We start from the raw sequence: 18121 nt of genomic DNA, 5'->3' as shown, positions 1-18121 counted from the left end.
AAAATCCCGTCTGTCCTTGCACATCACTCCACAGAGAAATCTGAATTCTTGGATGAAGGCAGTTAAATACTTAACAAAACTGACAAGACTTCCATCCTTGTGGAGATGCTTCAAATGGAGGATACCACCACGGTTGAGCGAAAAGTGCAGCAGCTGAAGCTACAGGCTAGGTGAACGCAGCATTCTTTGCTGCTTCGGCTCCCTCTCTGCTGTTTAAATGTAACAAAGCCAACTGGCTGTTGTGATATTAGCTTGATCAGTGAACCTTCATATCCCTTAAATTATAGAAAGAGGATAAAGCTCACGTGGTTTAATGTCCATAGGAAGTCCACTGACAAAAAGTATATGGACCTCCACTTTATCGTTGTTACTTTCTTCACTTTTCATGCTCATGACGGGGGAGGTGATTGAATCTGTTGGGATCAGGTTGTGGAGGGGTGGGCGGTGATCCGAAGGCGTACTTTACCTCGAAATGGAGAAACTCTTTGAGATGATATCAGCTGCTGAAAGTACCTCTGTATTTCCTCTCATTCCTTCCTTGCCAAGGTAGGTATCAGTATAAAGACAGTCACACATTTAACTATTCCAACAGTCTCAGTCATCTTGAAGTCTGTTACTCTGTTTACTATTTATGACATTATCAAGTTTTATACAATCCATAAACGTCTAAATTGCACTGCCTGAACAATTCAGTCACTTATAAACAACAAAAAATGGTCCTAAAATTAAACCCTCAGGGACTCCATTCAGATTATTCAAAAATTATTTTCCTTTAACAAATGAATACTCAGTTAATGTGAAAGCTGTCAGGAAAAGCATTTCAAACCAAGTTTTTCTTTAACTTCTGTTACTATTTACTTCATGCTTAGCTGTAATAAAGTTCGATTTCAAGTCTTCTATTTTCCTGATCACTTAAGCAAGGCTTTACCAGCAGTATTCACATGCAGACATTTCCTTGAAGTTTAATTTTTTTTTGCTATATCTACCAGTCAATCTTTAAACAGTCCTGCCAGCTGAGAATCATTCAAATGGAACAGAGCCCATAGCTGGACTCACTGCTGTGTTCTGTCCGAAATTACAGTAAGCACTATACTAATTAAGTTCTTGTGTCATCTCACACATTTAGATCCTTAATTCTAAAATGTTGGAAATAATTGGTAGAAATTATGTTTCACATGAAGTGTGAAAGCAATACACAAATATTTCATTTTTTTTTGTTACCAAGTACTAATAGCTAATAGTATTGTGTAAGTTTATAGAAAACAGATATGAGCAGTCACTTAACAAAACAAAGCAACATATGAATATTTCCTAAACAACTGCAAATTAAATTGACAACTATGAACTGAAACTTAAAATGAAAATAAAAACGGAATAAAATTAAATATTCTAGGTATTATTAGCGTTGGTAACGAAGCAGCAGGTATACACACTTGGCCAACTGGAGTGATCCAGAAGCCTTTTGACACAGAGTGCGAACACCCATGTGTCTTCCATATTTGTTTTGCAGGGTCAGGGTCACCCTCACCTTTACCACCCCCCCCCCCCCCCCCCCCCCCACCAACCACCCCTGTAGTTTAGTCCCTGTATTTTGTTTCCAAATTACCTTCTCTACTTTCAAACATTCATCTATGTCCCAAGTTCCTCTGAGCAGCCAAATTTCATTTCCCGATTGTTTATTTAAACATCCTGACAGGCCACCTGAACCGTTCCCCATTTTGGGGGTCATCTCAGCATAACTGATATAAAGAGGTCCTGACACCTGACTTATCCAACGTTTGTCCCATTTTTTTTCCCTGGGCTGAATTTCCAATCTTACTTCTATATACTAGCCCAGTGTTCTGAGTCTCCACACTCAGTTCAGGGTCCTGACCTTCATGTGGGGGACTTCCCCTCTTGACAACCAATCTAAGGCAGAGTGGTCGAGACAGACACAACCATTATTTTTTACCTTATGCACTATGGCCCAGAGCCTCAAACCTAATCCAGTGTCCTCAGTCTCCACACCCACTTCAGAGTCCCAACCTTCATGTGGGTATTGCCCCTCTGAACAACCAACATATATGGAAGCTTCGAGACAGACTGAGTAAGTGATTGTCTGAGTGCCGGTTGCGTGAGATAGATAGGCCATTTAGTAAGAATTACCTTGCTCTCTCTCACGAACCTATCATTCCGTCAACCCCTCACCCCCGGGACTCTGTAGTGACGGAATGTCCGAGTTGAGACAGACACAGTTGAGACAGACACAGTTGAGACAGACACAGTTGAGACAGACACAGTTGAGACAGACACAGTTGAGACAGACACAGTTGAGACAGACACAGTAGTTTTTTTTTTATCTTGTGCATTATGCTCTGGAGCCTCAAGCCTCACTATTAGAGAACTCTGACTTCTGAATTCCAGGGGGAACTCTAACCTCCCTTTCCAGTGAACTTATGATTCTGAGGACTCAAACTTCCGAATTCAAAGGGCACTCTAACCTCCTCAAGAACTTATGGTTCTGAAAGAGAACTCATTGGTGTGCAAGTGCATAAGTTAACTCGGACATTCCGTCACTACAGAGTCCTGGGGGTGAGGGGTTGACGGAGTAATAGGTTCATGAGAGAGAGCAAGGTAACTCTTACTAAATGGCCTTCTCACGCAACCGGCACTCAGACAATCACTTACTCAGTCTGTCTAGAAGCTCCCATATATGTTGGAACCCCCCCACTGCCACTAAATGTTAGGTTCATTTTTTCGAGATTCTTATACTTGATGCAATTGCAGTGTGCCAACTTCTGTGAACAGCCAAAATTCATTAAGTACAAGTTTTGGAGGATCATTTAACACTCCTCACAATGCTTGCCAAGCATGTCAAAAAATCTCTCTGAACAAGGGAACAGTCCTCCTTTTTGTACAGGATGTTACATCAGTCAGTAATGCCCACAAGACAACCCCCAGCCACACATACCGTCACATGCCACTCTCACACAGAGTCACATGCCACTCAAAACAATGCAGTGACCTGATTATCTCCAGAAACAATGTGATGTAAATCATCCCTTCAATCTTATTTTTATGTGCAGGGTATAGTCAGAATTTTGACAGCAATGTTCTTATTGATTCTGAATAGAAGATCATAATGTAAACTTACTCTGAAGAGGAGGAGATGACAATGTAGTTTTTTTTACATTGTACCTGCAAGACAGAGAAACATACCACCCTACCCCAGGGACATCCAATTTCTTGAAGGTCAGCAGAGCAAATTAACCCCTTAACATTTCACCACAGCTCGTGTTGCTGAATGTAATAGGATTTCAATCCCACGTGAGCAGTTGTAGATATGTACAATGATGATGTGGAAATCAAGAGCACCCATCTGTAAGGTACTCATAACTTTTAGGCTTCATTATATTTGCTGTGCCTTCCGAAAATTAATCAGTGATTAACTGCTTTCAAAAAAATCAATTTTTAAAAGATTTCTTGGCTTAGGGCACAGATAGAAAGAATGAAAATGAGAAAGATGTGCTGTGTTATCGGAGTTTAGGTGGTGGGTTCAAGGCCCTGTATGTCATAGTAGTTGGCAGTTGAAATGGAGGAAATCATGCTGCTCAATAATAGTTGAAGAGTGACAAAGCTAGAATCATGGTAATGGTGACTTGGGAGAAAAGTCAAGCCATAACCTTACAAAGTCATAATCAATTAATCATACTTCATCAGTGCCCTCAGACCCTGACATCAACACCACCGCTACATCTGTCTCACCAGATCAGACCAACTAGAGCTGGAAACAATACAGCTGTGAAGAGTAGCTGACTCAATATTTACTCTGGACCTCAAAATGATTTATGGCAGCCTTGTTTCTATACATACTCTTTCATAAGTCAGTACTCCTCCATATTGACAATACTTGAAACAGGCACTGAAAATAGCAAAGGCTCAATGTATTCTGCAATGGCTATAACAGAGACTCAGTAGCAGCACTACTGACAGCATTGACAAAGTCCAGTAAAGCACTATTTATCAAACTGCCTTGTGACAATTGGTGAAAAGGATCAACACAAGAAAAAATAACTACATCACCTCATTCCCAATCTTTCTGTCACAGATGCACATGAAACACTGCATCAGCCTTGTGAAGGTGAAATCTCACGTTCACAGTGAGGACGTTGTGCACCATGTTTTATCTATGTGCTAGATCAGACAAATTCAGATCAAATCTAGCAGTTCAAATCTGAGGATCCATGAGACACTGATGGATATTAGAAATCTGTAATTTTAAGGGCTGCTATCTCTCTCATTCTATCATTACCATTAAGTTATGAGATGCATGTTGGTTTGGTGAGGATTTGGAGAGAATGGAGCAGCAAAAGACTTAACTAAAAGTGAGGTGCCAATGTGTTGAAGCTACAAACATGTAAAAACAGTAGAAGTAGCATATTTATAAACAGGCTGAAACCATTAGACCCAGTGAGTCCTTGATGCTTCTCTGTTGAGTGATACCACAACCAATGGATCAGATTAAAGCCCTGCAATTCTGCGAAAGTGTGTCACGATTGGTAACAAGTAAACAACTAACACAACATTCTTTTATCATCTCATGAAAGAGAAAATCTGATCTGTTTATCTTTTTTGGGACTCACTTCTTACCTGGTGTGCATCTATTAAATTATTGCTGCTTTTAATGTTTAAAAATGAATGAACTCACTCTTTTGTCCATTCAAGAAAGCTTGGTTAAATTGGTTGCTTTTAAAATCTAAATTCCTTTTTGCCTGGAAGAAAAATTTCCACACGGAAATGGATCCTTTTTAAATTAATCTTTTTGCAACCAACCTCGGGGACAAGTGAATCCAAAGGGGGAGTCAGTTCATACCTCAACAGGGAGCTTAAGAATTTGGGAGTAATGTACTTGGAGCTGTAAATATTTGGAAACCTGACCCAGGAACTGATCATAACAGCCTGAAGCCCAGCACGTGTCCACCTTAAGAAATTTAACAGAAGTACATTGTTTTAGCTCTCTTCGTGCTGGAGTACAACACGTGCTTCCTCCCAAAATATAGCCCTCACATTTCTCTGCATAAAACTTCATCTGCCACAAGCAAATTTCTTCAAGTCTGTCACTGCCTTCTGCATAGTGAACAAAACTTACAAGTTTTTGTCACCTACAAGTATGAGTCCGCAATGAGCAATCCCAAGTCTAACTCACTAACGTAGATCAAAGTAAGCAGGACTATGACAAGTGCCTTCCCAAATTTCACACTCCATCTCCCCAGCATTCTCAAAGAGATCTCATTTGGTCCTGGTGACCCAAGTTTTAAATACAACCAGACTTGTTAACACCATTTTTTGTCCATTGAGTAGACAGACCATTGAGAAAAAAGTTTTGTGGATTTTACAAAAGTAATAATTAATTTGTACAAACCAATAGGGAGGACACAAAACACTGTGTGCAGAAAGCAATTAAAACCATTCAGGATGTACAATTTAAATTCATCAGGTTGATGCCAGAGGTAGGGGGAAAAAAACTAAAAAGGAGAGAGACATGGCACAGGGACACTTTCTGTTGGAGAAAAAAAGGCCACGAGATGATTTAAGGGAGATCTTGTTATAATTCCAAAAACTTTTTTGGAGTGTGAAACACTATTCTCGATTTGAAAGAGCTCCCATCTAATGAACGTGGGGGGTGGTGGGGAGCAAAGGAGTAAATAGTATTTGTATACTTACTGGACATATGGCCATAGATTTAAGCACGTCAAATTGGACAAGCTTGTGTAGAGTAGCTAAGGATCACAATTTAAGTACTTACTCATGTTTATTGTTGTGAGGAATGCCTTGGGCTTAAGCAGTGAAAAGATATTATTTATATAAGAAACCATTGCCAAATTCCAAGCACTGATGTAATTGCTGGAACAAGATCCCAGTTACTGTATTAACTGCACACTGTTGCATAATATTTCGTGACAGCTGATGTAAGATCAGATATTACAAAGTATGTTCATTTATTTACACTATTGCACATATGTCTGTTTTGATTAAAATCATACTTTGGGGTTACTGTTGTGTGTTATTTTGAAATTACTTGCATGGAAATTTCCTGAAGGAAGAAACCAAATTAAAATTTTGGAGGTGCCCCTTTCATGATTTAAAAAAAAATCACCAGAGGGCACTCAAGTTTAAACTCAAGACATGGGCCTTCATGCCAGAAAATTAGCACGTTTTAGTTTAAAATCTGCAATACTTGGTGTTACTGCATAGTAACAGTGAAATAACAGAAGAAAGCAAATTGAAAATGAGAATGTACACAAAACAAATATGTTCCCCAAACTAGTACTGTAACCCAAGTGCACATCATATTCAGCTCTGAGGAGTTGAAGTGCAAACTTCTCAGCTACTGACTAGATAGTGTATTTACAAAGTTTACTTCCTTTTTCTCTTCAGAGGTGTTTTGTCACTATTCTGCTGAAATTTATTATTTTAGGACAATCTGCAAGACTGAAAAAAAGAACAGCAACTTAAGAGTTATTAGATTTTTACAAAGAACATTTGCAACACATTCCAAACACATCTCAAATGGGGACCTTTTAAGTTCATTGCGAAGTTATAACATTTTGATAAACTAGCAACCATCACTGTTTAGCTGAATGAAATCCTGAGTGCCATTTTTGAGGCAAACCCTCTGAGGATGTGAACGAGGTCTAAAATTTCCTGTAAGAATTCACTCCAAAGGTAACAAATTCTGAATTATTCGTTAAACCAGGCAGAAACTAACATCGCACCAAGCATTTTTGAGAATTACGCCTGTAGCTCAATGAGTAGCAGGGGAAGAAGGGGTTTTCAGTTCAGTCCGAGTGGACAGGGAGCCAGCTGATTAGGACATGTTCTGGTGAATCATATAACTAGGGTCATAGATTGGGCTTCCAACTAAAAGATGGCTGTGTGTATGTGTGCAGAAGGCAGAAAGGATACAGCAAGAGAAACAGGGAGATGTCATGGGTAGGGAGAGAAAGAAGTGGTCATCGAAGCAAGATTTAGAAATCCAAAGAGAAAACTTGAGCAAGAGAGTGGTGGAATGATTAAGGTGAAACCAAGTAGGATTTAGTAGTTTAAAAAAAATTAAAGGCTCTTCATTAGCATGCACAAAACATTTATAACTGAACAAGCAAACTATCTGCACAAATAAAGATCAATGGATTTCATATAATTGCAAGCTGACCAAGTAAACACACCAGGGTACACAACATTTCAAAAACACAAAACAGAATGTAAACTAGGTAACAGGAAAGGAAGACAGAAGTCATCAAAATGATTTTGGATCCTAAGATGCTGCCTGATCTGCCGTGCTTTTCCAGCATCTTGACTGATCTCCACCATCTGCAGTCCTCACTTCCTCCTGGTTGAATTTAACCTCACTGCGAAGCCTCTTCCAAGGATGCCAACCTTGAAAAGATCCTTCTCCTCTGTCTACAAGGATCTCAATGAGTCTCACTCTCTCTCTCACTGTACCTCCCCTCCCCCCCCAGGTCATCATCTCTGCGCTGAAGCTCTTACCCCCAGCCCCACATCCCTCCCATTTATCTCTCAGCCCCCCTGAGCAACAAGCCTCATTCCTGATGAAGGGCTTATGTCCGAAAAGTTGATTCCCCTGTTCCCCAGATGCTGCCTGACCTGATGTGCTTTTCCAGCATCACACTCTCAACTCGGAAGCAGAGCCAATATGAATGAACATTAGAAATAAAAAGGGTTCGTAACATCTTTGGGAATAATTTATAAAAAGCTTTTAAGAGGAGTTATAGTTTTGTCTAAAGATTAAGCAGAAAATCATTGGAACTCATAAAAGCAAAAAAAGAAGGATTTTATATAGAATAGAAAAATTCAAATTTGCAAAGGTAATCTGGAAGATGAGATTGCAAAATGTGTTTACAATACCTGTACATTGCAACCAAATCAAGGAAAAGTTATTTTAGATCCTTTGTATAATGAGGTGGGATGAATTAGTAATTTATTTTAAATGTTCGTCTAGGAAAACATGTTCCTCAAATTGAAGCTATTCAAGCTGCTCCAAGTAGAGCATTTCAATCAATCCACTGCTCAATTCTCACACGCCTGCATTTCTTTTACTCGTCAGGTGCCAATTCAAATTTTCTTTTGAACGGAGTGTTCCATTTCTACTTCTATAGTCCATGAGTTTCAGGTCATTGCCATTCATTATTTAAAAGTGTTCCTCATATTCCCCCGCATCTTTGACCAATAACGTCTCTTGCCCTTATACCTTTCGATAACGGGAATAGCTTTTGTCGAGATGATCTGAGCCTTTCAAAATCTTGTAGCCTTATCATTGTCTCTTTCTTTGGACGAAAATAACCCAACTTACCCAATCTAACATTGCAGCTACACTTCTCCATTCCTGGAATCATTCAGAAACATTTGCTCAGTATCATCATTCGGATCTTCAGAACCAATGTAAATTCTGAGAAATCTTTGCCTCAGAAGGCTACAGAGTCTGGGGTATTAAGTTTTAAGGCTGAGAAAGAGATTTTTAATCCTTGGTGAATCAAGGGCTGTGGGTAAAAAAACAGAAAAGTGGTGTTGAGGATTATCAGATTGAATACGATCTCAGTGAATGCAGAGCAGACTCAAAAGGCGTGAATGGCCCATCTTTGCTCCTATGTCTTAAAGTCTGTGCTTGGAAAAGCAATTCCTCACAGATTGTGTCTTGCCCACATGCAGGAATTACTTTTCTCTCATTGATTTTCTGTGAATGAAATTGCCCATGTTTCTTGGTACTTCTGACAGTAAATCTGCCTACTACAAAGTTGTGCAGGTTAGGTGAATTGGCCATGCTAAATCGCCCATAGTGTTAGATGCATTAGTCAGAGGGAAATGGGTCTGGGTGGGTTACTCTTTGGAGGGTTGGTGTGGACTTGTTGGGACGAAGGCCTGTTTCCACACTGTAGGGAATCGAATATGCCATTCATTTTCATTTACTTTTTTGCAGCCCTTTTCATTCAAATGATTGAACAGCAGCTTCGTTTGCCACAATAACATCTCTTTCAATTTAATTTAATTGTTTAAATAAATATTAACCCATTTGCTGAATTGAGTTTAGGACCTCCCTTTTTGAGATTAGGAATGCATGACATGAGGCACCAAGGGCGCAAAACTACAATAAAATCCAAGGGCACATTTAGAAACGATTTTTTAAAATTTCAATTAAATGGCCCTGCTGCTCAACAGGACTAAAAATGCTTCTGATTACCAGCTGGTATTTGTAAATGTGGTAGTTATAAACTAGACAGAATGAAGTTAAAAATCACACAACACCAGGTTATAGTCCAACAGGTTTAATCGGAAGCACACTAGCTTTCGGAGCGACGCTCCTTCATCAGGTGATAGTGATGAATGTTGTGAGATTTTTAACTTTGTACACCCCAATCCAACACCGGCATCTCCAAATCATAGACAGAATGAAGCATTCTTCTTTCCCAGTAATATGAAACTGTGTAATACACAATTGACAAAAAGGTTTTAATTCACTTTGCAGACATAATTTGACAGACAGTATTTCTGCTGATTGAATGATTTCCTGCTTTCGCATAAATTTAACAAATTTAAATTCTGTTCAATACACTCATGCAGTGACATAGAATCAACTGATAAATGAACAAAATGGAACTGATTAACATAGTTCTGCTGCAGGCAGAAGTTCAGTACAGCAAACATTGAAACCAGTTTTTCAAACGATAATAAAAAACCAAAAACAAACAAATTGAAGATCATCTTAGTGCAGAAAATGAATAATTATGTCAATTCTGCCAAAGACACATTAATATAAACTGAATTAAAACATTTGTTATTGCATTTCAATGATAGACCAGCATCACAAAATTATTTAACTCTTAACAACCAAGTGTAAAAACAGACCACTCAGTCAGAATTCTTAATTTTAAACATAAACTAGTCAGTGAGAGCTCCTCAGAAGGAAAAGTAGTAACTATTCTATATCTGCCTAATTAATAGCCCAGTAACTATTTAAGGATTAGATGCAGACTAATCAGATGGAAATAGGGGCTATATTACTTCTAGACTTCAATAATTTAGCAACAGCACAAGCAAGGAACCAAACCAAAGTCTGCATTCAGACAATATTGGATTGAATTTGGGAGTATACTGGAGGGTATTACTCAAAAATAGTATCAAGGATGAATGGTCACCTGGGTATCCAAAATAATAGGTGTAAATATAAATGTCCAAGATGCATCAATAAAAAAGTTAAGGATGATGAAGAAATTTACAAAACCTGTAACAGGTTAAGAGGGTGATTTTCAGAAGACACACAGGATTACACAAGATTTGGAGATGCCGGTGTTGGACTGGGGTGTACAAAGTTAAAAATCACACAACACCAGGTTATAGGCCAACAGGTTTAATTGGAAGTACATTAGCTTTCGGAGCGACGCTCCTTCATCAGGTAATTGTGGATCACCTGTTTTATAAAGATACTTTTGCTTTTACCTTTCCTACATTCATTGACCTGTATGACACCAAACATAGTGCATAAACTAAGTTCTGTAGCACTTGAACGAAGGGTCATAAACCTGAAATGTGAACTCCATCTCTCTTTCACCAGATGTTGCCACATCTAATTCCAATACATGGTATTTAAATTCAGTTTTGCAGCATCCAGGGTCATGTTCTGAAGAGTCACATCGAAGCATTAATACACCTTATCTCTCCACAAATGCTGCCAGACTTGTTGAGTTTTGTTGGTTTTATTTCAGATTTCAAGCTTCCGCAGTGTTTTGCTTTCATCTGAAGTAGTGCATGTAATTAGCACCAAAATAGTTGTGGCAAAGGGAAAATCATGTATACAATGTCAAACAGGTAAAGTAAAAGATATATAAAAAGAGGGTATCAACTAACAACACAATCACACTGTTGTTCAATTATATTTCAATCAAAATTTTAAATGGGCCTCAACTACTTACCTGGCAAGATGCTCTCGCTTCTAACTTTTCCTTACACTATAGCATCGGCCCCACAGAGATGTAGATTTGTCTGTAATGGTCGGAAACTTTTTGAACAGAGTGCATCAAGCTTATTTGGTAAAAACAATGACTGCAGATGCTGGAAACCAGATTCTGGATCAGTGGTGCTGGAAGAGCACAGCAGTTCAGGCAGCATTCGAGGACAGGCAAAATCCGAGGACAGGCAAAATCGACGTTTCGGGCAAAAGCCCTTCATCAGGAATATTTATTCCTGATGAAGGGCTTTTGCCCGAAACATCGATTTTGCCTGTCCTCGGATGCTGCCTGAACTGCTGTGCTCTTCCAGCACCACTGATCCAGAATGCAACAAGCTTATTGCCTACTAAGAGCTGTGCATCAAAGTCTTTTTGCAACTACTTCTACATAATATTGAAGGCATGATTTAATTAGAAGTTCTTCCTTCAATGGATTAAACACATGTAGGTGTTTGTCCTACCATAGGAATGGCAGATCTTCCTACAATAATTCCTGCATGGAAATGCCTTCTCAGAAAATAATGTCATGCAAGCAAGGAAGTTGAATGGACCTAGAAATCTTTGGAGATCATCTAATCTGAGGTTTTGCCACCCAAACGATATCTTAAATTTTCCCAGCATCCAAGCAGATACTGACCACGAATAAATGAAACAATTTAAGTGTATGGCCTAGGTACCTTAATGGAGCATTTTTTGGTGAAAAAGAAGCCTTGCATCAGTCTCAATTAGCAAGTGTAGGTTCAATCATGCTCTTCTTTCATGCTTCCAACTGGGAGTGACCCATCCACAATACAAAGAGTTAGTAATTAATTCTATTATCAGCTCCACACAATGCTGAAGTATATCCTTCTTACACAACAACGCCAACAGTTAAAAAAGTACCTGCTGAAAAAGGAGTTTGAAATGATAACTTTTGGGACTCTCTTCACAAGTGAATGGAACAATTGTTTTTTGCATTTAGTTTGGAAAAGCATTTCATGTCAACAAACATCAGATCTAGTTGTTTTCACTATAGCATCTTACGAGAATCTCTCTTTAAAACTATGTTTAGCTTCCTTGCAGTAATGGCAGAACTGCACCAGTCTGCCATTCTGTGCTCAGCAAATTATCATTTTTCCATTTTTGTTTTCCATTCCATCTGGTTCAATCAACTATGATGCTCTAATTGGCATGCTGCATTTTGTGGTGCATTGAATGATGACATTTTTTAATGGACAACTGTGTAGAACCTCTAAATGGACCATGTTAACTCATTAAACCTGCATTCCTCATTGGGGAACACAGGTACATTTCTGTTGGACCATAACATGTCACAGGTTTCATAGAGATAGAGATTTTCAGCATGGATACACACCCTTCAGTCCAACTCGTCCATGCCGACCAGATAACCCAACCCAATCTAGTCCCACCAGCCAGCACCTGGTCCATATGCCTCCAAACTCCTCCTGTTCATATACCAATCCAAATGCCTTTCAAATGTTGCAATTGTACCTGCCTCCACCACTTCCTCTGGCAGCTCTTTCCATACAAGTACCACCCTCTGTGTGAAAAAGTTGCCCCTTAGGTTTCTTTTATATCTTTCCCCTCTCACCCTAAACCGATGCCCCCTAGTTCTGGACTCCACGACCCCAAGGAAAAGACTGTGCCTATTTATCCTATCCATGCCCCTCATAATTTTGTAAACCTCAATAAGGTCACCCCTCATCCACCAACACTCCAGGGAAAACAGCCCCAGCCTTTTCAGCCTCTCTCTATAGCTCAAATCCTCCAACCCTGGCAACATCCTTGTAAATCTTTTCTGAATCCTTTCAAGTTTCACAACATCTTTCCAATAGGAAGGAGACCAGAATGCACACAATATTCCAACAGTGGCCTAACCAATGTCCTGTACAGATGCAACATGACCTCCCAACTCCTGTACTCAATACTCTGACCAATAAAGGAAAGCATACCAACCGCCGCCTTCACTATCCTATCTACCTGCGACTCCACTTTCAAGGAGCTATGAACCTGCACTCCAAGGTCTCTTTGTTCAGCAACACTCCCTTGGACCTTATCATTAAGTGTATACATCCTGCTAAGATTTGCTTTCCCAAAATGCAGCACCTCGCATTTATCTGAATTAAACTCCATCTGCCACTTCAGCCCATTGGCCCATCTGGTCCAGATCCTGTTGTAATTGGAGGTAATCCTCTTCGCTATCCACTACACCTCCAATTTTAGTATCATCTGCAAACTTACTAACTGTATCTCTTATGCTCGCATCCAAATCATTTATGTAAGTGACAAAAAGTAGAGGACCCAGCACCGATCCTTGTGACACTCCACTGGTCACAGGCCTCCAGTCTGAAAAACAACCCTCCACCACCACCCTCTGACTTCTATCTTTGAGCTAGTTCTGTATCCAACTGGCTAGTTGTCCCTGTATTCCATGAGATTTAACTTTGCTAATCAGTCTTCCATGGGGAACCTTGTCAAACACCTTAGTGAAGTCCATATGGATCATATCTACTGCTCTGCCCTCATCAATCCTCTTTGTTACTTCTTTAAAAAACTCAATCAAGTTTCACTTGTGGGTTGGTCTACAGACTTCCATTCCTTTTGATATAGGTCCTCAATTGTGGCTAAGATAGAATATTTTGGCACTTTCACTATTGTCAACCTTCTTTCTCAATTGACATGATATTAAAGTGTTAATTTGCTCAGCTGACCTGCAGGAAATTGAATGCCCCAAGGCTAGGGTGGGATGCCTCTGACTTACAGGTAGATTGTAAGGAATTTACATTCCCATCCCTTGCCATTCAGAGCTATTTGCGTCAACTTCATCCTATTCAAAATCACTGAAAACATGGCAGTTGGAATTTTGACTACTCCCGATTCACAACAGATTTGACCATTAAGGGATGATTTACATTATATTGTTTCTGGGAACAATGTGGTCACTGCATTGTGTCTGGAGTGGCATGTGACTGTGGAGGAGTGACTGTGCATCACAGTCAGTGATGCCCAAAGATTTTATCTAAGTGAAAAACGGTTTCCTTTGTTCAGAGAGATCCCTGGCATGGCTTCGCAAGCATGGCGAAGAATGTTAAGGGTTTCTCCAAAAGCCTGTACTGTGCTCAATACAATTTTGCATGTTCATAGAAGTTGGCATCAGCAGTTACATCAAGTGTGTAAGAATCTCAAGAAAAAAGACCTAACATTTGGTGGCAGCAGTGGGATTCCAACATACACAGAACTTACAGGTGGACTGAATAAGTGATCACCTGCATGCATGGATGGGCACACAAGGTAAGATTTACCTTGATCTCTCTCCTTAACCCACCACTCAAGTCAACCCCTTGACCCCTAGGACTCTGTGGTGAACTAATCTCTAAAGTAACTTACACACTTGCACACCAACGAATTCGCTTTCAGAATCAAAAGTTACTGGGAAGGGAGGGTAAAGCCCCCTGGAATTGAGAGGTAAAAGATCCCCTGGGGAAAAGGAGGTTGAAGTCATAGAGATGTACAGCACAGACACAGACCCAGACCCTTCAGTCCAACCCATTCATGCCGACCAGATATCCCAACCCAATCTAGTCCCACCTGCCAGCACCCGGCCCATATTTCTCCATGGTTTGAGGCTCCTGAACATAGTGCATAAGATAAAAGATAACAACTGTAGTGTCTGTCTCAATCACCCTGCCTGCAACCAGTTTTTAAGAAGGGAAATCCCCCCACACAAAGGTCAGGACCCTGAAATGGGTGTGGCGACTGAAGACACTGGACTAGTACAGAGAGATAAGTTAGGAAGTTGAGACTTGAGAAGTGGGACAAGCATTCCAATTACAGGTTTTAAATGCAACAGTGTTTTATTTGCATAAGTCTAGTCAGAGCTCTTGATGAGTTTTGTTATTGTAACTTAAACAATAAACTATTGCTATCTAAACAGTAGATCAAAAATTCACGTGGAAAAGGTTGATGATTATGTCATAATCAGTCAGTCAATCAAGACCAAGAATTACTACTGAAATATTAAGTGATGCCTCTTCGTTGGTTTACATTTTGTTGTCTGTGTTCACTGTGTATGGTCAAAATTTGAAGATGCTTAATACACCAGGCAAACTGTTGAAAAATGTTAAAGACTTCCAGCATTTTTTTAAAACCCAAGAAGAATGATGACCTGATACAAAAGCATTGTCTTTATTTGGGGAATAAGGAATGAATTAGCAGAATATTTGTAATTACAGGGAATTGTAATTTTGCAAGGATGGTGAAACTCAAAATCCTTTTAAGTAACTGTTTTGCCTCATCTGAAATAGGATCTCAATTCAATGTGTTTTGTAGGGAAGATTTTGTTTTTACATTATTATAAACATTATGTCCTTTTTAAAAATTAGGAAACACATAACCTTAAAACAAATTGATTAAGGGCCTTGAGCTCCTAACTGGTTTGAAATTCTACAATGCCTGTTTCAAAAAACAATTGTCACTGGTCATGCTTTAGCCAGATGAGGGTATTATATTAAATTACCTTTGATGCTTTTTTTAAATGCAGAGTGTTCACAAAAAGAAGTGCATTTTAATTTTGATGTTTTGTTAAGATGTAAATAATATTAGAACTTGAAGCTAAGCTGCTTCAGTTCTGTCAATTATTGTTAAGAATTTGTTGGCCCCTTTCATATTGCAAATTCAACTAATGTTGATCTCTCCCGAAATTGTACATGGTTATTACTAAGCTGGTAGCACCATCCAAGTGGTTATCAGTGAATGATAAAAGGAGGGAATGAGATATTAAAGGGTTAATTTGCTCTGCTAACCTGCAGGAAATTGGATGTCCCCAAGGGAGGGTGGTATGTCTCTGTCTTACAGGTAGATTGTAAGGAATTTACATTCCCATCCCTTGCCATTCACATGGCCATTTCCTAGTTATTCAGAGAGAATTTACATGGCCACCTCTTGCCATTCAGAACCATTTGCATAATCATCCTATTCAAAATCAATAAGGGCATTACAGTTGAAATTTTGATTACTGTGTAGTTTTTAAAAAAATAGATTTCACAACAGATTTGACCATTAAGGGATGACTTACATTATATTGTTTCTGGAAATGATGTGGTCACTGCATTGTGTCTTGAGTGGCATGTGACTGTGGGGGAGTGACAAGAGTGCTGTCTTGTGGGCATTACTGACTGCGATGCAAAAATTTTGTCTAAGGGAGGAACTGTTTCCTTTGTTCAGAGAAATCCCTTGACATGGCTTCGCAAGCATTTCAAAATGTGTTAAAGGGTGTCTCCAGAAAGCTTGTACTGTACTATACTTAATAAAATCTTGGTTATTCACAGAAGTTGGCGTCTACAGTTGCATCAAGTGTGCAAGAATCTCAGGGAGGAAAAAAGAACCTAACAGACACCTGCCAGACTTGCTGGGGTAGAGGATCTGGTGTATTCTGAAATCTTCCATTCTGTTAACTGAATCTAAAAGGTGACTGTAAAATAACTATTTCATTGTATCATCTTGATCCTCATCATCTATTTTGGTCTGAAGAACCCCTATTTCATACATGGACCTGTGCTTTTGGTGATTTCTCACCTGCTTTCTCCTCTAGTTAACATGCTTCTGCAATGTAGAACTGCCCACTTTAGGTAATCAGCGTTCCTGCTGCTGGACATTTTGCAAAGTTGAACCAGTGCCGTCTATATCCACAGGCTCTGCACATCAGCATATGCTGGACACTTTTGATTTATGGGAAAGTCACAATTACAGCTTACCTTGCTCTGTCTGGACACCTTGGATATAGCATCATTAGGCATTAAAGACCAAAACATTTGTAAACACCATCATCTAGTGCCAATGCCTTGTATTGGTGTATGTTGCAGCATTTCTATGCACAGTGTCATTTTGTCTTTGCCCTTTCTCTGCAATGGTTAATAAATTTGTCTCGACACTCACTGGCTTTTTGTTTGTATCACATAAACTTCAAGTGGTATACACTGAATTCACTTCAACCTTCGCCATCAGACAGAACAAAATGAATTAATTCTGCACAGTCTTACTTTTCACTGGAGCTAACTTGTAGTTTGCCTCTCTAGGTCTTTCACCTTGTGGTCTTGGAAGCTTCGTGTCTCCTGAAACATGAAATACTTTCTCGGCCAACTCTGGAAATCTGGCAATGATCACTTCAATCTTTTGTTCTTTTCCACACTAAGGAGCATTTGTTGCTTTAAGAAGATGCCACCTCCCGAACTGTGCTGTTGCTTTTTGCTTGCAGGTGAGAAGCAAATGTTGCAATGCATGAAGAACCCCTCACCAGGTCCCAGTGCTGCTATGAACTCTGCAGCTGAAACTGCTATTGCTTTTCTGTGCTATCTCAGGCTAAGTAAGGAGTGTTACCCTGCCATGTGGAAATGATATTCTAGTCACAAGTACTTCAAGCACTTTAAATCAGCATTTTCAGCTACAACTGTATGGTGTTGGCTCATTATTACTCCCACCATGTTGAATTCTCTCTTTCTGGGCTAACACAAATGAAGCTGAAGCCAGACATACAGGTTAAACATAGACCTTTAATGAAGGTTCCTTTTGTACCTGCTCGTGTGCAGACCAAATAACTAAGATAGCTCCTGCATTACATGACAGCATGAATTACAGTGAAGTCCTAACTTCACATAATCGCACATGTAAATTAGCATCTTTACATTTTAGCAAACATGCCACTGCAACAATTACTGCACTTTATTTTGCATTGGTGGAAGACACTGGCTTCTAGAGACATCTGAGAATTTAAATTCCATCAATTGGAAAGTAAGGTCTCTTGTAAACAATATTATGTTGGGCGAAACTTTCATGACAGAAATCCTTTCCATCCAATTTGCCTCTGGTTGTGATCTCCAAGCCGACAAATGTAACCAAAATGCTCACAGGGCTCAACAGAAAAGTCAGTACTCAACAGAAAAGTCAGTACTGAATGTATCCAAGTCATTTCTCTGCCACCCCAATCTGTTAGTTACCTTTTAGATGTCTGGATAGAGACAACATGATATTAAAAAGGAAACCCTTGGAGACACCATCCTACTTTACTTATCAGAGACAGCTACCTGAGGTATAACCTTTTTTGATATGAAATGCACAAGTACATGA

At 39.4% G+C, this 18121-nt stretch overlaps 1 protein-coding gene across 1 annotated transcript in view; it reads right to left on the bottom strand.

Annotated features, from left to right (window-relative positions):
* Positions 1-18121, bottom strand: part of LOC122561122 (guanine nucleotide-binding protein subunit alpha-14) — a 176350-nt gene that overhangs the window by 46950 nt on the left and 111279 nt on the right. The gene's annotated exons all lie outside the window — the stretch shown is intronic.

The sequence above is a fragment of the Chiloscyllium plagiosum genome, unplaced genomic scaffold (assembly GCF_037043375.1).
Source record: "Chiloscyllium plagiosum isolate Xiang-an unplaced genomic scaffold, Cpla_swu_hap1 HiC_scaffold_2, whole genome shotgun sequence".
NCBI classification, from domain to species: Eukaryota; Metazoa; Chordata; class Chondrichthyes; order Orectolobiformes; family Hemiscylliidae; genus Chiloscyllium; species Chiloscyllium plagiosum.
This window is presented reverse-complemented; position numbering and strand designations above follow the sequence as displayed.